We start from the raw sequence: 23,786 nt of genomic DNA on the forward strand, positions 1-23,786 counted from the left end.
TTTTCCGCCGCTACTTTGACACTATTACCCCTGCAGAGGTATGTAGACGCGCCCGTGTGGGACCCCGCTACAGTTCAGACTCAATTTGTGTCACGGTTCTTAATCTGAACCAAAGAGTCCAAATCTGGCAAATCATTTTGAGAAAACAGATTTTTAGAAAAATGAGTGCCAAACATGGACTGCTTTGCCAGATACAGAGTCGCCACCTAAATATTTTTATGGGGAATTTGGGAAACCCTGACTCGGTGCCAAAGGCCATGTGTCCGTCATCACCAAAGTTGCCTCGGCTCGGGAGCTTAGGTACGATTGGGGAAGGTCAGCTATGAGCACCCCCTCTCGCCCGATCGGAAGATCGGCCTCTACTAACCGTGATATCTTGTTTTGAAAGCATTATGTGTTCTTATTCCAGTTGTTAGCCTATAATTACTATGTTATGCGTACAGCAAACAAGTTATAGACGAAATCGCCTAAATTGGAACGAAATATTTCATGTTTGTTTTGAAGATGGTTTGCTACTCGCAAGTAGGCTAAAATGCAGGTTTTGCCACTCTCAAGTGGGCTTTTAGAAAAGATGGTTTTGCCACTATCTAGTGGGCTTAAAATTCACAGTTTTAATGCGTTATCCCAATTTGAGCAATTCGACCTCCATCCACAGGTATTCAAGCAGTTATATCACATAAGCAGCTAGCCTCATGGTAGTCATGCAATTATGGCAACACTCACACGCATGCGGCATGCTAAAGCATAAATGCTTACCGAGTACTCTAAGCCAAAACAGAAACCAGTTAGTAATCACATGCATGATCCTAGTTCATATTTGAAATGACTAATGCAACACATGCAAAGATACAATCTAAACAGGCTCGGCTATCCTAAACATGGTATGTGAAATGCTGCAACTAACAAATACTCAATTTGGAATTGAAATACGAGTGCAGTTAGCATGATGTACCGAGCCTGATGCATGCATAGCATAAGGTATGCTAATTTAAATATGCCCTAGTCTACCATCATAAGCAGGTAAATAAAAGGGAAGAAAGACGTGGGGTTGGAAGACATACACACACTCACCCACACTTATTACACAATTGCCCTCACTCAGAGGGTCCAAATAAAATATTACAGTCCGAATAAATAATACATTAATTATTACAGAATCTCTAATTAATTAATAGAATGAATGCAAAAAGAAAGGTGGCCACAGCCCCCGCCTCGGGATGCGCAAATGATGCATGCTCGAACCCGTCTTGCTCGGAAAGTCCGTACCATACCATTGCCGCCTCTGTTTACACTACCCTGCTTCTCTGAAAATTGCCAAAGTTCTGGGACAGGTCCTCTGAACACTGTGGAACACCATCGGCTGGAGGAAATGTCCACCGGCCATTGAAAATATCCATCGGCTGCTGATGAAGTAATCGGCCATTCACCAATGGCCGGTCGGCACTCTATACTGCCGGTCGGCTAAAAATCCCTGTAGAATCTGGTTTTTGATAGCAACAAGGACAGACAGTGTATGGCATGGAATTTCAAGCAAGTATATGCATGGCTACTCTCCCAATCATGTAACAGACTCAAAGGAGTATGACCCTTGACCCTCGGGCTATCAATTGTGCATTTGATGCATGATAGCCTAAGGAGCCAAGGTCGCAATTCAATGTAAAAATGCATGCAACACACAAATGAGGACCAAGATCCTATCATGCCAAAGTCAAGGGCCTCGGTGACCGAAGGTTGAGGTATGTTTTGTCACTCGAAGTACAAACACCCCTCATCCTTCAGGTTTGGTTTGACACCCCAAACCAAACAATGTAATGCATGTATGCACTTGTGATTGAAGTTATGCAACATGAGGCTAAGATGCAAAACATGTCAAATATGATGCAACCTATCATGTTAAGTATGCAAAGCGCTAATCATATGAGATGCAAATGTAATACAAACATGGACAAGTATGCCCTAAGGCTAGCATGGGACAACATGTAACGAGCCAAGCAAGCAACAAGCATATGATAAGCATGTAATGGTGGACTTAAAACCATAAATGGCAGACCTCAACCTTGCCATAAATAGTGGCCAAAAATGTCCAAAAAAGTGGACAAACACCCAATGCAAACAAGCATGCCAATAGGCCCAAGGACTAAGGCACAGGGTGGAGCACTTTGCTACCACTAACAAGGCCACTCATGGCATGAACTAAGCAACAAAAAGAAGGCTTTTAACATGTGATATGAGTCCCCGCGGCCCCATGATAGGGTAGTCCAAATGCTTAAGCATGGTAGCATACATAATGACCACCCTTTAAGGCGCAAAACTACAACACTTCAAGGCAATGAATGAGACGCAAACGATAATGTAAGATCACATTATATGGACTGAAACATGATATTAAATGATGCCGAATGATGATAACAAGCTTATGCTAAGCATGTTGGTGACCCATACAACCAAGGCTTACAAGCCAAAATGCAAAGCAACTATATCAAGCATGCCAAACATGACAAAATCAGTGGCCAACAGACTTTAAGCATGACAAAACATGGCCAAATACTTCACAAGGTTAAGTCAAAACAAGAGGATATGCTAGGCTAAACACATAGCACACTTCTAGGCAAGATGGAGAATTACAAAGCAAGTATAAAGTGCATGCTAAGGGCTAAAAAACCACCATTGGACAGAGATATAATATGACCCAAAACACCCAAAAAACTTCTGAAATGGGACCAAAAATAATCAAGCATGCATGTTGCCCTGTTAAGCCAAAACAAAGGTAAAAGAAGGACAAAGGGGAGAGGGGTGTCCCTCCCCGACACAAGACTTCAAAATCACTCCATCACCATTGAAAATCCACTGGATTTCAGTGGTGAGAAGACCAACATAACAAAGTAAACAAAGCTTAAAGAAAAGGGCACCAAAATAGGCCAAAAGAGGCCTAAGGGGAGGAGTTCGACCCCTAATGCCAAAACACCCTTAATGAAAGATGTTAAGCACAAAAATACAAGACTTTTTCATGTTAAACACAAAGCCTAAATCAGCATGCAAGATAGGTAGAAAACTAGTTCAAGATTGGGGAAACTAAAGCAAGTGTCTCACCCTTGAAGAAGCCTTGAAGAACAAATGATCCAGCCACTCTCTATTGATCAAAATCAGTCCAAGACCTCAACAAACAACCCTCAATGCCTCTCAATCTCGGAGCAAGGTGTAATGGTGTGTGCTTTAGTGCAAAAGTAAGGTCAAAATGCACTTTTAGGCTTCCAAACACACCCTAAGGATGAGAGAGAGGGAGATATAGAGAGAGAGGATAATATATCAGATGTATAGATATAAAAGCTCTGGTTTTTTGGTTCAAAAGCTCTAACCTTTGATAAAGGGAGAGGGTGAGTGCTTATATAGGCAAAGGGCCAAGACTTAAGCTTCTCAAGGAAGCTAAAGGAAAGGGGTAAAGGGTGCAAAGGAGTCTTGGCTTCTTGGAGAAGCTAAAACAGCTGGCCAAGCTTGGCCAAAGGGTTCAAGCTTCTAGAAGGAAAGGGGGTTCAAAGGTTCACACCAGCCAAAAACCGCACGAGGAGGAGTGATGGTGCATTCCAGCTGGCACAGCTGGCATGCACCATGCCTCAAGGGTGCAAAGGAGTCACACCGGCCAGCAAAAGGGGTCGCCGGCAAAATAAAGTGCCGGTCGGCCAAATATAGTGCCGACCGGCCATTGATTTTAAGAAATCATGGCCGGTGGCACCCCTAAATAGCCGGTGATGCTAGGGGAAGGCCGGTGGAATGTGGGGATGCCCAACAAGCCATTCCCCACCCTTCAAGGCAAAAACACAAGTGTTTGGTGCCAAAACCAAACACGGAACAGCCGAGTTCGGAGATCCTGAGGCAAGGTGCGTAGCCGAGACGTCCGGGAACTCCAAACGAACACAAACATGGATGATCACCGGGTGTTCAAACGGTGATGTCCAAGTCATGAGGACGGTCAAAAATGGGGTGTCTACAAGGTATGTTTTACTTGCGGTTCATTTAAGCTTCGCTTTACACTGTATTTTCAATAATAGTAGATAACAATCTGTATTTCATTTTCAGATCACCTGGCAGCCTTGGGCTCCACTGCCAGTCGTGACTCGAGATCGGTTTGCCGGTGCAAAGGAGACTGCACGTTTTCGAATTTTGGTGGAGGGCCCGGTGTGTCGGGCTTGGTACTTGGGTGAGCGTTTCCTACGCCAGACCCTGGGCTTGCCAGAGCAGATAGTTCTGGGTCCGCCTCCTACCTACATGAGGAACACCGAGAGGTTCACCGCCGAGGAGATGGCCGAGTACACGATCGGCTGGGACGCGGAGGGCTTTAGGGGCTAGGGCGACTACAGAGAGTACGTCCAGACCTACATTATGCGGCCTCTGAGCGGTGGCCGTCGAGCTGAGAGAGAGAGACCCGCGGTGCCGGTAGCTAGGGCAGGTGTGGGGGCTGGGGCAGGAGCATCGAGGAGGGCTCGGGTCCGCAGCAGGAGTGGAGTTCAGCGAAGCCCACGGCGATGACATGCAGAGGGCGTGGCGGGGTGACCTACCAGATCCCTATTGCTCCCCCTCCGCCTGATCACGAGTTGGTCGGTTTCTACGACCTGCCTCCGGTATGTACTACTGCATATTGCATTATGCATAGTTAGTTCATTTCATTTGATTTGATATTCCGCAGAATATTGATGCTTCTTAATACTTTTGTAGGCCTCTTCTGAGTACACTCACCAGTCCTTGGAGCTAACCGCTTCTGTGATGGGGATGCTCCAACAGAGCCTCGACCTTCTGTCCATTTATAGCATTCTGGTATGTCCTTCTGACCACGGTCTCGAGCCATACATAGACTGTTTCACATACTCTGACACACAAGACGACACCTGACATACTGCCTTCACAACATCTGATGTATTGTATTCTGTACTGATAAACTGCTCATGGCATTCACACACTGTACTCATACACTGCACTCTGCACTGATACTCTGTTCACAATGTTCACACACTGTACTCATACACTGCATTCTGCACTGATACTCTGTTCATAGTGTTCACACACTGTACTCATACACTGCACTCGGCACTGATACTCTGTTCACAGTATACTGATGCGTTCGCTTTTCGTACTTTACAGCATCCCTTCCAGATCCCTGCTGTAGGAGGTGCCCCAGCTGGACCTTCTGTTCCTACCGGAGGAGATGGGAGAGTATACCCCCGCACCAAGGCGGGACGCACCCATGTCGGGAGTAGCTCACGGGCGCCAGTTCCAGGTGGTGACGAGTCTGAGGCAGAGACAGAGGCGGAGGCAGAGTCGTCGTCGGAGGAGACCGGAGACGGCTCGGACTCAGACTTAGATGACAGCGCTGATGATGCTCCTGGACCTTCGTCCAGGAAGAGGACGAGGACGGACCCCTAGACCCATGGCCTTTTGTCATTGATCCAGACTTTTGTTGTTTTTTTTTTCTTTTCTTTTTCTTTTGTACCTTTTGCTGGTAACTAGCGTACCTTGTACTGTCGCAGGCAGATTTTTATTTCCAAAACCATGTACTTGAAAAAGATGATGAAATGAAACAAACTTATTGTCTGAAAAAGTGTTACATTTGTACATTTCATATATTGCATCGCATTGAATCATGTTACATCTCAAACGAAATGAAATTGATCTGTTGTCTGAAAATTGAACCCTTGCATTGTAATAATCAGATAACGAGCCAGCCAATAGCAAAAACAAACCATACCAACCACTGCACATTTTGAACACTCGACTCATACTCTACTAGGGATTAATCTGCATACAGCACATAACACAGCGCTTGGTTCATTTTGCACACAGCGGATCCTGAACAAACAGCCCAAATCTGACAAGACAGACTATGAAGGTTGAATCTACTGAAGTTGAAGGACACTCAAATGCGATCTGGAACCCAGAAGCTTTAAAGAGGCCTAGTGTTTTCTTGTTCATACTTATCGGGGGTGGACCCTGCAGTTGTATGAAATAACCAAATCATGTTTTTGCACAACTATGCAGAATGGCACAACATTCTGAGCGCAAAACGATTTTTTTTTTTTTTTTTTTTTTTTTTGAAAATGAGAAAAGGGTTCTCAACCAGGTATTGAGCCTACAACTGAACACAGCATACTATGACTCAACAAAAGGTACACGACCTAAACTCATCGAGTAACACTTGAAAAAGACTCAAAACAAAAGTTGAGGTAAACAAAACAAAAGACATGACACACAGACGTGTTATAAAGACAAGAGACCTCTTAGTTTGCGAGAAGCCAGTTTCTCCGGGTAGTGTTTCCCACCCTTTCTTATTTGTGATTCTCACATCCCTCTGGCACTCCAGCTCGGTTTTTTTTTTTTTTTTTTTTTTTTTTTTTTTTTTTTTTTTCTCAAAAGCCCCTTTTTGCTCAATTTTCTCTCATCGCACACCTCTCTATTCTTTAATCTCTCATTTTATATCCCTCCCTGGGGTTTTTTAATGGATGAATAGGAAGTTGTGGATTCACGCCCGACATGGCTAGCTCATGGCTGCTTCTTCTGGTGGCGTTTGGTCGATGCCCTGGATGGGGAATGAAGTATCTTGATCCATTCCAATTCGTGCTTCGCACTTGGTTTGATACCTCGTTGCTCGGAGGTTGAGAGAGCTTTCAGCCCTTTAATGACAGCTCCAATTGTGCCCTTTCTGGCGGGTAGAGTGTCCTTATGGCAAGGAATGTTAACCACGGGGTAAAGACAGAACACCTGACGCAACTGTGCCCATAGTTCATCCTTTTGACCATTTTTTGGTTTGGTTTTCTACTAAAACAAATTTGACCAGATGAGAGTTAGGTTAACATACTTGTTCGGTTCTTGATTTGAAAATCATGCAAGTCAGGCTATGAGCACTGAAAATTCTCCTTTTTGGGTCCAAGAAAATGGTCTAGTTTTGGAAAATGAAATAACTTTCGAGAAAATGGTCAACCTCAGTAAAAATTTTCAAAAACTTTTTTTGCGAATGGCCAATGCTCAACGAGCACGGAACCTACGCTTGAGATACACAACCTCGGATCTGAAGGAAAATGGAAAATTGCCCCTTGTTCAAAGGATGCTGTATGGCAACAGAAAGTTGCCCCTGGTTTGAATGGCGACTCATGGCAACGGAAAGTTGCCCCTTGTCTGGATAACGCCGCAGCATACTGTAGTCAGTCCTCATTAGTGATGATCGCAACTGAACTCTCGGATATAGAGAAGACAAAGATGGTCAAAACCAATATATGGACACAGTCACTTTGAAAGTGTTGGTGGCTGGACTTCAGGATGAAGTTGCCTACGTATCCCAAACATGGGAATCAAGCCTTACGTAGTTCGGGGTTAAGGTACACTCGGGTATTTAGCCTCTCCTTTTGCGCTCTAACTTTTGCCAAGGCCGCCCTTCCGGGTTTTCAACCTTGCGAGCTTTGTTCTTCTTTTCTTTTTCATTTCTTTTCTTCTTTTTTCATCTTTTTCTTCTTCTTTTTTTTTTTTTTTTTTTTTTTTTTTTTTTGCATTTTCTTCATTTTTCTCTTTTTGTTTTTTTCTTTTCTTTTTTTTTTTTGTTTTTCTGCTCTAACTTTTGCCTGGGTCGCCCTTTCAGGTTTTCGGCCCAGCGAGCCTCTCAAGGGTAAAAGTGTAGCTTGGTTCATGTCAAATGGTTCTGAGATCTCGAATCCGTCTAAATCCAGGAGAGTGACTGTTGTTCGCTGACAATGCAAGAGTCCATCCTATGGGGGCTGGATTTGCCCCTAGTGTTGTGGATAGGAACTCAGTTGTTCTTCAGCAATACTTTCTTCTTTCTTCTTTTCTTGGGTTTGGCATTCTTGCCAATCTTTGTTGATTTGCAGAATGATCCATCTTCGGCTCTTCGAGCAAATCGGACATTTTTGCCCCTAGTTTGGAGGGGTGCTTCTGTTCTAGCTTTATAGGCTTTTTTTGATGAGATCTGATCTTGTTGATCTAGCTTTGGTGCCTCTTGTTCGAGGCTGCTTCCAATCTGGCCACACAGGCCTCTCTTGATGGTCGATCGTTGAACACTTCGAATTGTGGTTCAAGGTTTTAAAGCAACAGCTTAAGTCTTGAGGCTGAGAGCGACCCTAAGCTGCGCAATCTCAAGAACGATTCCATACAGGTCTTCGCAAGATCGCGCGAAACATTTTGTTTTTGAAAGTTTTTTTTTTAAAGAAGCGACGAATCGCTCGTGCTGAAGATAGTGTGGAACCAGTCTGGATCAAGCCAGGGTCCTTCTTAGTACTCACTCTGACAAGCATGATTTCAATTATTAAGGGCTTAGCACGCCTCTCTTTCTCTCAATTTGATCAAAGTTTGCAAAACCCGAGGAATTCCTTCCTCTTTGTTTTCACCGCAGTGTTCAAAAAGTTTTGAAAAAAACTTAGGTCAATGCAATGATTTTCAGGGCACAAGGGAACAGGTGGAATGTACTGCTGTTCCATTGAAGTCCACTGGCACAACCAATTCAGAATAACAGTAAACATGGAAACATGATAGCCGTAGCTGTTTCATTCAGATTCCCTGGTTGCAACTGGCTCCACGATAGAGACAGACTCAAAAGAAAAGCAAAAGAATAATTACAAAACAAAACAGTGTTCGAGGCAACAGTTCCGGAATCACCCGACATTCTATACAAAGGGGACTGACTCGCTACAACAAGACAGACCCATAAGCAAAAGGACTGACTCAAGACAATGAGACAGACTCAAAACAAAACAAAAGACCGACTCGACACGCAAGCCAGGATTTACAAAACTAGCATTCGCAGATGCTCCAAAAATGCGTGCCAGACGCCACATCCAAAACACACCGAGTGTCGCCCGCAGGTGGTCCAACCCCTGATCACAAATTTGCAGTATCCTCGAAGTCCAATAGCTCAGTGGTAACAGACTTTGCTGAGGTAGGCGGGAGGATGACCTCAATGTCTATCAAATCTTGCACTTCATGACGAAAGCGGAAACAACCATCGGTACTGTGACCGGACTATTGGTGGTATGCGCAATACAAGGTAGCATCATGCGAGAGAGGGAGATTCTTCGGAAGGGGCCGAGGCTCGAGGGGTTTAAGATGCCCTTTTTATCCAATATTTGAAATGCCCTAGATAGAGGCATGTAGAGGGCATGAAAGGCTCTGCGCCCTCGAGGCAGGTACTTGGAAGTCTGAGGGTTGTTGCTAGACGCACTGGCGAAAGGGTCGGCAGGCACTGCCTTGGCTTTCTGATCTTTTCCTGGTACAGGGTTAGGGATGACAGGGACTGTCTTGGCATGACGGGGCCCATCCCAATTTTCCGCCCGGCTCGAACCGCCTTCGGTTGGAGTGGGGAAAGCATCATCCACAGCTTTAGTCATGACTGCAAATACTTGTTGCTTATTCATCCCCCTGGCTTTCAAAGCCTCGGCTGCCCACAGCAGTTGTTCAATGGGATCGGCATCTGCCTTCATTTTGTTCTTGCCTCTAGCCTCAGCCTGATCGGGGGCTTGGGTTACTACATCAGAGCGAAGCCTGGTTGTTGCTGACACGTCGTTGCTGTAGCTGGAGGCAACCTCTGGTTGGCTAAGCTCGATCACAATCCGCCCTAGTAGCGGGGGCTCCTGTGGTATGAAATTCTCGGCATACGGTGCAGCTGGTGGCGAAGTCGACATTCCATAGGCCAGATCAGCCACGGATCTCTGGAGGTCACCTATCATTCCCATCAATTCAAACGTGGTGGGCTCACAAGCTTGATACAACTGGGGGGTCCAGACCGGGTGCGCGACAGGCGACCTGGGTGGATGTGGTACATCGACATTGGTCTCGCTTTGCAGAGTGATTCCTTGGTCTGATGCGGCCGTCATAACCACAGTCTCCTCTGAATTCTGCGTCATGATAAGTTTGCTGTACTGAACGGTGACTGACGAATCAGATATCTGTCTTGTCTCAGCAAGGAGGAACACTAGCTATTCTCTATCAACGCTCCTGAACCTTGAAAGAGAAAACATGCAGCGTTTCAGCCCAAATGGATCAAACACAGATGTAGCCGAACAACTGTACTCTACTGCTAACCATTGTTGCCTGAAATCACTGCCCCCAAAATACTGAAACGGATACCCACAGATATAACTGATTCTCATAAACTGATACTGGTGCCCTCAGGTCTGATACTCAAACTTGCAAACGGATATGTACGTTCCCTGTAGAGATGCACTCTAAAAGCACATAGCAAGTAAAGAGAGCCAAAACACCCCTATGGAGGGGTAGGGTTTCCCTGTCCTATTTTGTCAGGAGCTAGGGTTTCACTATGCACGCAGCAGTTTTCAAACAATCTAACATCGGGTAAGCAACCTGTCCTAGTTTGGAATGGTCACTATGGATTTTGATATGCACTAGGTCGAATGGTCGAAAAGGGTGCCCCGGTAAAATCGGGGTTTGTGTTCCCATACTGTCAGAGCCCACAACCGGTCAGCCTTATGGCATGCTTTGACAAAGTCAAGCCTTCGGCAAACCGTTTAGGAATGGCAGATGGGAAACACGGTGTCCTAGGCGCACCAATGCACATGTAATGCAAAGAGACACATAAATGAAATCAAAACAGGATATCACGAGTTGGAGTCAAGCTCTCTGAATCCCCAGCAGAGTCGCCAGAAACTGTAGATGCGCCCGTGGGCCTCGCTACAGTTCGGACTCAATTTGTGTCACGGTCCTTAATCTGAACCAAAGAGTCCAAATCCGGCAAATCGTTTTGAGAAACAGATTTTTGAAAAGAAGTACCAAACATGGACTGCTTTGCCAGATATAGAGTCGCCACCTAAATATTTTTTTTGGGGAATTTAGGAAACCCTGACTCGGTGCCAAAGGCCATGTGTCCGTCATTACCAAAGTTGTCTCGGCTCGGGAGCTTGGGTACGATTGGGGAAGGTCAGCTATGAGCACCCCCTCTCGCCCGATCCGAAGATCGGCCTCTACTAACCGTGATATCCGTTTTTGAAAACGTTATGTGTTCTTATTCTGGTTATTAGCCTACAATTACTATGTTATGTGCACAGCAAACAAGTATAGACCAAATCGCCTAAATTGGAACGAAATATTGCATGTTCGTTTTGAAGATGGTTTGCTATTCGCAAGTAGGCTAAAATGCAGGTTTTGCCACCCTCGAGTGATCTTTCAGAAAAGATGGTTTTGCTACTATCTAGTGGGCTTAAAACTCACAGTTTTAATGCATTATTCCAATTTAGGTAATTCAACCTCCATCCACAGGCATTCAAGCAGTTATATCACATAAGCAGTTAGCCTCATGGTAATCATGCTGTTATGGCAACACTCACACACATGCGGTATGCTAAAGCATAAATGCTTACCGAGTACTCCAAGCCAAAACAAAAACTAGTTAGTAATCATATGCATGATCCCAGTTTAAGATGGCTAATGCAACACATGCAAAATGCAACTAGAAATGGGCTCGGCTATTCTAAACATGGCATGTGAAATGCTACAACTAGCACGTATTCAATTTGGAATTGAAACACAATGCAGTTAGCATGATGTGCCAAGCTTGGTCCATGCAAGACAAATGTATGAATGCACGCATGCATAGCATAAGGTATGCTAATTTAAATATGCCCCAGTCTACCATTATAAGCGGGTAAATAAAAGGGAAGAAAGACGTGGGGCTGGGAGACAAGCACACACGCACCCACACTTATTACAAATTCACCCTCGCTCGGAGGGACCAAAAGAATAATACAAATTAATTAACCTGCAAGCTAATTAATTATTACAGACCACCTAATTAATTAAGCAAATTAACTAAGCTAAGAAAGCAATAAAGGCCTCAGGAAGAGGATCCAATGCGCGCGTGCTCGGGTTTGCTCGGAAATCCAACGCCATGCACAAGTTTGCCTCTGCTTTGACTGTTCTGCTTCTCTGAAAATTGCACAACTCCCAAGGTTGCTTCTCTGAGTGTTTTAGAACACCACCGGTTGAGTGGGATCATCACCGGCCATTCTGAAGTGGTCATCGACCATAAATTGAACTCTTGGCCAAACATTCTTTGCCGATCGGCACTTAACAATGCCAGCCGGCCAATTATTCCTGCTGAATCTGTTTTGACAGCGGCAGAGGACAGAACTTGACATGGCAATGTATTTCAAGCAATGTATGCACCAATCACACCCCTTATCATATTCATGACTCAAAGGGATATGATTCTCGATTCTCGGACCACCAATCGTGCATTTCCATGCATGATGGCCCAAAGCATCAAGTGTGTATTTTGATTTCAAATGAAATGCAATGCATATAAACAAATCAAGGGGCTTTTAACCTCTGTCATGGCTTGATCAAGAGGTGAAACATTCATGCAAATGCAATGCAACCTAAGTATGTGAGCTAGCATACAACATGGCAATGCAATGCGAATATGCAAGTATGCAAGAAAACGTACAGGGTGAGCACACAATCAAGCAAAGGGGATGGACTTAAACTAATTTAGGATGGTTCGCAAGCATGCCAAAATCAGTGGCCGAAGTGCTCAAACATGAGGGCCAACACACACACACACATGCACATGTTAATGGGCCAACATTTAAACATCAAAAGGAAACTCTCAAGCACGCTTGGAAGAGACTAAACATGGACTAAGGGCATGCAGTGTAAGCTTTGAAAACCATGCTAATGATGGTGCCAAACCAACTCAACCAAGACAAACATAGCGTACAATTGGTCCAAGTACTTGAAGCTAGTCAAGGAGACTTAAACCATGGCTAAGCCAACCAAGCCTCACAAGGCCAAGAGGGCTTAAAACAGGTTCAAGGTAGGCCTAGACCACGCAAAGGGAACACCTAGATGGTATCCAAGTGGCTTAAACATGGAAGCATGCAAAAGAGGCTAAACATGGAGCATACAACACAAGCTTTTAAGGCATCAAAGAGGCATCAAAGGCATGCATGCAAGCATGTTATGAGAGCTGAAATAGCATGGTAAGTGGTTCCAAACCACTGAAATGATGCAAGTAACGCACACTACACACTAACACACTTGAGGCTAACAATCCAAAATGCAAAGAGACTATGCAATGCATGTCTTGGTCGACCAAAACAGCCAAGGATAGACCTTAAGCATGGCAAGACAAACATAAAAGCTTCACAAAGCTAGGCCTAAACATGCTTGAATAAGGGCTCAAAGCATAGGACATGTTAAGGCTAAAACAAGGCATTACAAGACATGTATGCTAAGCAAGCATGGTGTACCAAAACCAACATACAACAATGCTATATTATGACATAATAAGCATGAAAATCAGTCAAGGCATGGTTAATACACACTCAAACTATATGCTCCCTCAAGAGGCTAAAAATGGCCCTTTTCAAGGACAACAAGGAGAGGGGATGGCCCTCTCCTTCCTAGGACCTCAAGGCACCATCCTCATCACTGAAATCCCTCAAGATTTCAGTGGTGAGGAGGCCCAAACACAATGGTCCCGGAGCTCAACTGAAATGGCACAAAACAAAGGCCAAACAAGCCTTAAGAAGGGTCAAACAACCCCAAAGCTTAAAACACCCTTAAAAAACTATTTAGAGCACTCAAAAACAAGACTTTTCTATGTTATATGTTAAGCTCAAAAACAGTTGGAAATATGGAAAAACAAGCTATGAAAACAAGGCTTAAAAGAGGTAAAAGCTCACCCTTGAAGCACAACAGCAAATCAGCAACTTTTGGACCAAGAAAAGGCTTCAAATCACCCCAAAAATCACCTTCAAGGACCTCAGTTCAATAAAGGGAATAGAGAACTAGGTGTTTGTATGCAAAAGTGCAAAGAAAATGCACTTTTGAGCACAAACAAGCCGTAAACCTTAGAGAGAGAGGTAGAAAAATGTAGAGAGAGAGAGATTTTTGCTCATTAGGTTGTATATCTCCTCCTCTTCCTCTTGTATATCTTCTCTCCTTTTTTTTTTGAGGGAGCTTGATTGATATAGAGATATATCAATCTGCAGCTCCTCAGAGCTCCCACGTCCAGGCATGGGCTGAGGTATGGCCTGGAATGACAGCTGCCAGCTGTCTGCAGAAATATCTGTTGAAAACCACATTTGGCCGGCCGGCCATGAAAGTGGCCGACCGGCAGTCAAATTGGCCGGCCGGCCATCACATTTGCCCGATGGCAACATAACACAGTCGGTGGCCTCAAGCCAATGCCGGTGGAGTGTGGGGGTGTCCCAAAAGCCATTCCCTGCCCTCCAAAGCAAAAACACAAGTGTTTGGTACAAAACCAGACACAAAATGGTCGAGTCGAGAGATCCTGAGGCAAGGCACGTAGCCGAGGCCTCCAGGAACTCAAGACGAACACAAACATGGATGATCACCGAGTGTTCAAGCGGTGACGTCCAAGTCTTGAGGACGGTCAAAAATGGGGTGTCTACATATGCTAATTCACAATTGCCTCAACCTTTTGCGGATCCACTGAAATCACATTCTTGTTAATCACATGCCCTAGAAATACCACTTCATGTAACTAGAATTCACATTTCTTTAGTTTTGCATACAGTTTGTTCTCTCTAAGTGTCTGAAGAATGATTCTTAAGTGTTGTTCATGTTCTTTTCTACTTTTCGAGTAAATCAAAATATCGTCAATGAATACAATTACACATTCATCAAGATAAGGTTTAGAGATTCAGTTCATATGGTCTGTAAAAGTTATGGGTGCATTCGTTACTCCAAATGGAATAACAAAAAATTCATAATGTTCGTACCTAGTTCGGAATGCGGTTTTTGCAACATCTACAGCTTTCTCTTTCAGTTGATGGTACCCAGATCTCAAATCAATCTTTGAAAACATTTGTGAACCCTGTAGCTGATCAAACAAGTCATCAATACAAGAAAAAGGGTATTTGTTCTTAATCGTTACCTTATTCAATTTTTGGTAATTGATACACAAGCGACGTGTTCCATCTTTCTTCATCACAAATAGAACCGGTGCACCCCATGGCGAAGTACTAGGTCAGACAAACCCTTATCAAGCAAATCCTACAGTTGAATTTCCAATTCTTTCATTTCAGCAGTCGACATCCTATAAGAAGTCTTTGGGATAGGTTGAGTACCTGGTATAGCTTCCATTGTGAATTCAAGTTCTCGGTTAACTAATTCCCCTAGCAATTCTTTCGAAAACACATCTGCGAATTCTCTGACACTAGAATATCATCTAACATAGTCTTCGTAAATTGATCAATCAAAATACTACATAGATAACCCTGACATCCCTTCTTAAGTAGCTTACATGCTTTCATTGCTGAAATTAAGTAAAGTGGTGGTACTACCCCATTACCCTCAAACAAAAATTCACTATGTCCTGGAGGTTTAAACAAAACTTGTTTTATTACACAATCAATAGTAGCACATTATTTAGACAACCAGTCTATCCCCAGAATCACATCAAAATGTCTTATGTCAAGAGGCAATAAATCCACATATAATGTAGCATTCCCAACAATAATTTCACAAGCACGATACACAAAAGTACACAAAACAGATTCCCCAGATGGAGCAGATAAACATAACACAGAAGGCAGTGATTTCATAGGTCTACTCAGTCTATATGCAAATGTGGTAAAAACAAAAAAATGTGTCGAACCTGAGTCAATTAGCATATAAGCTTATTGATTGCAAATAGGAAGAGTACATGAGACAATGGCCTCGTATTCCGTTTATCCCCTTGGACGAGTGCAAAAACTCTATCTTACCGAAGTGTATCTCTTGTAACAGTAGGTCTTATAGTGGTTTCTGGTTTTGGGACAGATCCAGTTGAACTAGCGGGTGGTCTTTCACTTCTTTGTTCAATCTGTGGACAATCTCTAACCATATTATAGCTATTTTTTTGTGCTCCTAAGAGGGGTTTAGTCTCCTCGGATGCAATTCCCTACAGTTCAGACTCCCGTGGTTCTAAATCTGGCTTCACGAGTGTAATGTGAAATAGAAAAATGAATGAGAGTCCAGATCCGATAAATCTTAGAAAATCTATTAATCTCCAAAGATGCCAAAAATGGACTGGATTGCTAGATTTCAGAGTCGCCACCTAATATTTTTGAAAAAATTAGGAAACCCGTGACTCGTGCCAAAGGCCACTTGTCTGTCGTAACCAAAGTGTCTCGGTTTGGGAACTTAGGTATGAGAGAGGAAGGTCATGAATTGAGCACCCCGTTACTCGATCAAAGATAATCATGTATAGACATTATATGCTCATATGCTGATTATTTAATATGCTAGCATTACTATGTGAGGCAAACAAGTTTAGACTACGTCACTCACTTTGGAAATGCCATGATCTCATGCAATTTTTGAAAGAGTTTGGAATATGCATAACTCAAAGGAAAAATGAGCTCGTATATACAACGATCAAAGTCATCTCCAATGTAAGTGAAATAGCCTCCATCCGCAGGCATTTAGAGAGTTATTTCAAGTAATCACGTAGCCTCATGGTAGTATGCTCATCATGGTAACAATCGCACATATGATATGCTAAAGCAAAAAAATGCTTACCCAAAACTCATTCGAGGCAAGCCAAAGAGAAGAAGATAGTTAGAAAAAGGATGATCCTAAAAAATGCACGTGACTAATGCAACACATACAAAATGTTACTACTAGATTCGGCTATTAACATGGCATATGAATCAACTCAAAGCGTACGATAGCGCACGTAATTAAGTAAGAAATGATAATGATATCAAGTATGATGAGCCGAACCTTAATGCATGCAAAGATGGATACAAGTCATGGAAATGATAAAGGAAAACATGATGCTATACAACTACGACAAGCATTTAAATAATAGGGAGAAAGAAATAGGGGTTTTAAGACATACATCGAGTGTTACAAACTTGCCCTCTTCACAAGAGGGTCCCAATGTGCTAATTAACTAATTATTACAAACACGAATTTCAAAGTGATTAATCAAAAGGAGTTGAATGAAAGGCAAGGGAATTGAATGCACATAAGAAAGAACTTCCTCCAGAAACTTCTTTGTTGTTGCCAGAAATTACCCTGCTTACAGTCAAAAAGCAGTTCTATTTTGACCTTAGGATCTGCTCTGTTTATCTGGATAACCACCACTACCATACAAAATAGTTGGTTGGCCCACCTGATAAACTGGTCAGTTGTACACTTTCATGGTTGGCTGGCCACTGTTTGTGGAAGAAAACCTGTTGCAACAGAACTGGAATAGAGCAAAATAGAGGGTTTCCAGAGGATGTTCATCCTTCCTGTTCCCTCATATTATAAAGATATGCAAGGAGAGAATAGGTTTGCTTCACAAATCATCACACATCCCAAGGGTATTTGATGATTCATGAAGCGACCAGACGAAATATTCAATGAATACGAAACTAAGGCTAATTAAGAAGAAGTATTCAAAGAGATGGTTGAAACCTACTATATCTCATAGAAAATTAGGGCAAGTGAGTACTCAAATTTGGAGATAATAGGTTTAGAGAAAGCCATTTTTGAAAGAGAAGCTTATTAACAAGAGATCACATCATTTGAGGAAAGCAATTAGAGACTCTTCTTCCTACTCATGGAATATGGATTAAAATCCATTTCCATGCTTCAAAAGGAACTAGAAGAGAGTCTCTAATACTTCCGATGAAAGAGCTCTCATATGCCTTCAAAGCAAAATCAAAATGAGACTAAGTAAATGAATGAAAGCTATAAAGAGTTGTTGTATGCTCATCTTCCTGCTCATGGAATATGGATGAAACATCCATTTCCATGCTTCAAAGATGGAACTAGAAGAGAGCTTACAATAACTTTGAAGAACAGAGATAGATTCAAGAATTAAGCTATCTATTTAAAGCCTCAAACACATATATATAGTCCATATTCACATAAAAACTAACTAAAATAGTGTTGAAATCAATCTAAATGGGTGAAGAAGAAGACAAAGAGATTTGGGAAAAACAAAGAGAACACTACCATGGATAAGCCTATGGAAGGGTGGCTAACCCTTCCACCTTCAACAAGGTTTAAATCATATTTTTAAGCCTAAAATAACTCTGAAAATCAGTATTTACACAAAGAATGAAGAACAAGAGGGTAAAAGAAAAGGCAATGAAGTGTGTTCAATGATTAACCTCTTGAAAAGAGGAAGAGCTTATTGATTCACAAACTTCAATCCACACACTCTTAAGTATCTGAAATCAGGCTCAAAACTTAAACAAAAGCTTCAAATTTAAGCTTCAATGGTGTATCTATAGTGTACCTATTTTCAAGAGGGTAGAGAATGCTTTGGATAATCTTTTAGGCCTTTTGAAATGCTTTCTCACTAAGTATTCTAACCATAAACTCTGAGGAGAGGTGCTCTATTTATTGAATTTTGACGTCTCACGTCAGAAATATCTTCAAAAGAGAACAATTGGCCAAATCCCATGCATGGGAGTAGCTTGTGCTGCAAAAATATCTTATGTGCTGAACATGGCTGGCCGGCCAGCCAAGAGGATGTACGGCCGGTCCAAATAATGTGGCCTGCTGGTCAACTTTTGGTCTTGCAGCTCTTTGAGTGGTCTGGCTAGAAAAATAGGTTTTGGTCCAAATGGAGTGCAAGGTTTGGGTTTGAAGCTCAAAACTGAATTCCTTTGCTGAAGATTCAAAAAATTGCACAGCGTAACGTTTCATCATCGGGTGTTCGGAATGAAGCCCTAAGTCTTAGGGGCGGTCAAAAATAGGGTGTCTATGGATATGCATTTTCTTACTACATCTAAAACATGCCCTTGAGGTACAGTACAAAACTCCTTGGTGTCTCTTACCACATTAGTTACATATTGGTGCAGAATCTCTTGTGAAGTTGAAATCACTAGTTGTCCCTAAATTTTGCTTTTTAGATGATTTTGATCCCTTATTAGAATAAGAGCCTTGTCTCTTCCCTTTCCATTCAAATGGTCGGTTATGTGCAGCCAAATTTGATTCAGACACTAAAGCTCTGTCAAGAACATCCATGTACTTTGGCAATTTCAAAGTCCAGCCTAGAACTTCCTCACATTCTTATAATCTGTATCGACCATGTGTGGTGCAAACCTGGCCAATTCAATAAATTGTGCCTCATACTTGGCTACCATTTGGTTGCCTTGCTTCAACCTTTCAAACTCGGATACTTTTTGATCTCGAATACACTGAGGGAAATACTTCTCGTAGAAAATCTCAAGAAATCTTACCCAATAGATTCCCACATATTCATGCTTAACTAACATCCACCACCTTCGGGCCATGCCCTCCAAAGTAAAGGCTGCTAACTGAACTTTCTGTGCATCAGTGCACAGCAACACTTTTTGATCAAGAAAAACGGTTGACGTTGAAACTTGAACCATTTTTATCACTAGTTAGTATGAAATGCTTTAAGACTCAACAGGTTCAATTAACATCCGATTGAACCCCAAACTATTTTATTATCTTGCATCTCTTTTAGTTCAATGATTACCCCTTTTAATTACCTTTCCATGCATTAGTCATTTTAGTCCAAAATAAGCATTAAGTCCACTAAAGGAGGGAAGTGTCAAACAAAGGGTTGTTTTGGGCATGAGAGAGATGTCATGCTATTGGTAATGAACCTCCGAAGAGATTAAACCATTAAGCACAACGATCTCTATCTCAAGCTTAAACAAACAATCGGTTTGAAATGACTCTCAAAGCAAGGAAGAAGCCAAGAAAGAAGGGAGATTGCAGAGGTGATTATATGTAAACACAAGTATGGAAATCAAGAAATAAGTGGTATCAACTCAAATAGGTTGGTGGCTATGGCCTAAACCGCCATACCTATGAGGACCATTACACTATAAGCATTCTATACAAAGCATAAATGAAATAAACAACATAAAACAATCATAAAATAGCTAAAAACAGTGCTGGAAATTACATTGAAAAGCTTGGAAAAGTTAGCCACAAAAATGGAGAAATTAAGCTAGTAAACAAGCATGAGGAGAGGTGGCTAACCCCTCAATTTTTGGGACTTCAAAACTACATTTTTAGCCTCTGAAAATCTCTTAAAAGCAGTGGTAAATGCCTAGGAAAAAAGGTTCAAAGAAGGGCGGTCAACCTCTCTACCTTTAATGGCTTTAAACCATAAGTTTCTGTCACGCCCCAAACTTGCCCCTAAAAGTTTGGGCATGACCTACACAGAAACGGACGCATAACCTGGTATACATAACATATGGGGCCTGAACGGAAGCATTTACCAATATAAATTAACATAAATAAAAGAACTGCATCCATTGAGCGACCACTATCATGCCAGGATCACAGACAGAACATAAGGCAAATAAACATACAGTGACGTGCACCAGAGAGTTAGTTATGTACATATATATATACAGACCCAGCCCTTAGAATTGGGCGTAAAACAACATGGACAGGCAAAGGAATTATATATACATCAACCTTAAGCAAACAATCAGAGTGTAAAATCAAAAGTTTAGCAAAAAGGGTTGCCTTCACTTAAGTGCCTGGATACTCTGAGGTTGACAAAAGAGGCACGGATGCCATGGGTTAAAACTGACCTCCAGGTGGAGTGCCTACAGAAACAGAAACAGACATCAGACAAAGTGAGTCAAGCTCAGTGAACAGTAGTACATAAACAATTTAAAGATTAACTTAATTTACTTACAATGTACACATTTCTCTAATTAGATAAGTAAATGCAAAAATCCTGTGGTTAGTCTGATTCTGTACACATTTCAGAACAGTCTTGTCGGTTCATAACTTCATAGGTTGGCCCTTGGCCTGATGGGTTCACACATTCACAAATTAGCCCTTGGCTTAACTTAGATGCATAACTTCACAAATTGGCCCTCGGCCTTTGAGATTCATAGTTTCACAAGTTACAGATTCATACTTCACAAGTTGGCCCTCGGCCTCATAATTTCAGAATTCACAAGTTGGCCCTCGGCCTCATAAGTTCACAAATTCACAAAGTGGCCCTCGGCCTCATAAGTTCACAAATTCACAAAGTGGCCCTCGGCCTCATAAGTTCACAAATTATACCTTTCATATCTTCACAAATTATATCTTTCATAAGTTCACAAGTTATTCCTTTCATATCTTCACAAATTATATCTTTCATAAGTTCACAAGTTATTCCTTTCATATCATCACAAATTATATCTTTCATAGTTCACAAGTTATTCCTTTCATATCATCACAAATTATATCCTTCATAAATTCACAAGTTATTCCTTTCATATCATCACAAATTATATCTTTCATAGTTCACAAGTTATTCCTTTCATATCATCACAAATTATATCTTTCATAAATTCACAAGTTATTCCTTTCATATCATTACAAATTATATCTTTCATAAGTTCACATAACCGGGTGACCCATAAAGGGACCAAATTGGCTTTAAGCCCAGTTCTTGTATGTATGGACTCAAGAGGTGGTTCGCGTTGCAGCACTTAGTTTCGTACTAGGAATCAATAGTTTTTGAAGACTGAACAATTCATATTATGTCATAGCATAAACGAAGTGAATAAACATAACATAATAATGCCAGGTTCATACAAATACCGTACACAATGGTGCACATAAATTTCCCTTTACGATTCATTACATGTAGCCATAGTCATCTTACATAACAAAGTATTAATAATAATTATTTACAGAAACACAAGTGTCGTTACAGTACTATTCATGGGGATAGAACAATTCGCATCATAATGTGAGTCATATAACAATGTTATTGATATTCAATTCTTTGACGTATAAGGAAACCCATGGTTCTGTTCGATTTTCATTTCGTTAATCCATTTTAGGCAGATGTCTATGTCATAAAACATGTATCGAACTAAATAAGGCTGTGGGAGTCCAGGATAGGACGTTCAAAATATCATGTTCCCATTAAGCGGGGTTTATATTCATAATCCCTTCTTGCCAACCAGTTGCATAATATTAATAATTCTTGTGCGGAGTTATAGGTAATTTACAGGTTATTATACATTAAGGATAACCATTAACCATAACCAGAATGTAGAGTAGTTTCAGCGTCATACCGAAGTGCACATAATCTTTCAATGTTCTCACCGATCCCTAAACAACATAAATGCTTACAAAGAACAGTCCGTTAACAATAAGAATTATTCACGGTAAGTAAACATACGATTGTAGAACTACTACTCACAGTGATCGATTCCCGGTGGTAATAGGACGATATCCTCGTCTCGACCTATAAGTACAGTGCACAACACATAATATGAGATTATACTCGCTCATTTAATTATTCTCTTTGATCATTCAATCAATTAGCCATGGTGGTACCAAGCTCATTATTTCTTAATAAGTTATACTCCATGTCACAGAAACAGGAGAAATCAATGGAAAATGGTTTAGGTGAAGAAATGGTATAAAATTAGTTGACAGAAAGTGAACAGTCGTCACTAATTTGGGCATAACTATTTTGGTATTTAGAATTTGGGAGTGAGACCACTTCCATTGGAAACTAGACTTCCGGGGCTTGATTTTAGGCTCAAGAATCACTCAAAACGGAGCCCTGAGGCAAAATATATGCTTATTCAAAGATGGCTGGACAAGGCTGTCTCCCGCACGTGCGGGAAACAGGGCCGCACGTGCGGCTCTGGGCAGTGTGTAGTCCGAAATGGCTCTTTTTGCTCCAACACTTGGGTTTTCCATTTTTAAGCTTGGTTCTTAACATAAATCACTCAAAAACATGTAGAATTGCCCTATAACATGATAAACTAACATCAACCAAGTGTAATTTCATTTCAAACAATTCAATCTTTGTCTCAAAGTTCAAGATTAATGCTTAATCTTTCATGATCTTCAAGGTTCTTCAAAACACAACCCACAACCCACAAATTCACATGATTCTTGCATAATCTAAAGTTTATTTCATGATATCCATGAGCTTGAGCTCCACTCATAAACAAAATTAAAGAACTCAATTTCTAATTCCTCAAATTAGCTCAAGTAAATACATAGATAAACCTTAACCCCAAATGGGTTTAAATCTTCCAAGATCTCTATGATTTTACCAAATTGATACTTTAAACACAAGATTTCAAGATAGATTTTCATACCTAACTCAATCTTTGTGTATCTCTTAGCTCTCTTCAATTCCTCCAAGTCCCATGGGTGATCTTCTTTCTTTCCTTCAATTCTCTTCCATCATCTTCAAAGCCTCCATGGATGTTGAGAAAATTGACACTCTTCCCTCTCTCCCTTTCACGGTTTCCTCTCTCTCTCTTTAGATATTATGTTTTTTGACTCCAAAAGTATGAGTTCACCACTTATATAACTCATACACACCTATATATTTAATTATACAAGCTTTATCACAAATAAGGAGGGCCAAACACGCCCTTACGAATCGCGAAAAATTAAATTTCAATTAAACTTTCCAGATGACTTTAAAAATTATGATGATCATAAATACGTCCCCTATTCTGGTTTCTGAAGCCTCTAAGGCCTTCAATTTGCAGTACAAAGTTAACCACCCAAACGCACATTAACAAATCAGGCAAATTAGATTTCCAATTATGTTTCACAAATAGTTCTAAAAATTTTCATTAACATATCCAAGTCCTCAATTGTGATTTCTGAACCCGTAAAGGTCGGTAATTTCAATTTTACAGTCGTGGCTCAACAAATAATTCCTCAATTTGAACACATATCAATAAATCAAAATGCATTAACCCAATAGGCCGTAAAGGTAATCTCTAATACGGATTTTGGGGTCGTTACAGTTTCAGCCCATAAAAATAGTCCAAAAATAGTTCAAAAATAGCAAGAAAGAG

General features: G+C 41.5%; 1 long non-coding RNA gene across 1 annotated transcript; it reads right to left on the reverse strand.

The window, feature by feature from the left end:
• Positions 1-20,261: 20,261 nt before the first annotated feature.
• On the reverse strand, positions 20,262-21,128 carry LOC145789842 (uncharacterized). The gene is made up of 2 exons (XR_014328261.1): positions 20,642-21,128; positions 20,262-20,549 (listed from the first exon to the last, which is right to left on the reverse strand). It is a non-coding gene; the product is annotated as an uncharacterized LOC145789842 (long non-coding RNA).
• Positions 21,129-23,786: the final 2,658 nt, after the last annotated feature.

This window comes from Camellia sinensis, chromosome 1 (assembly GCF_055761805.1).
Source record: "Camellia sinensis isolate YWXY chromosome 1, ASM5576180v1, whole genome shotgun sequence".
Lineage (NCBI taxonomy): Eukaryota > Viridiplantae > Streptophyta > Magnoliopsida > Ericales > Theaceae > Camellia > Camellia sinensis.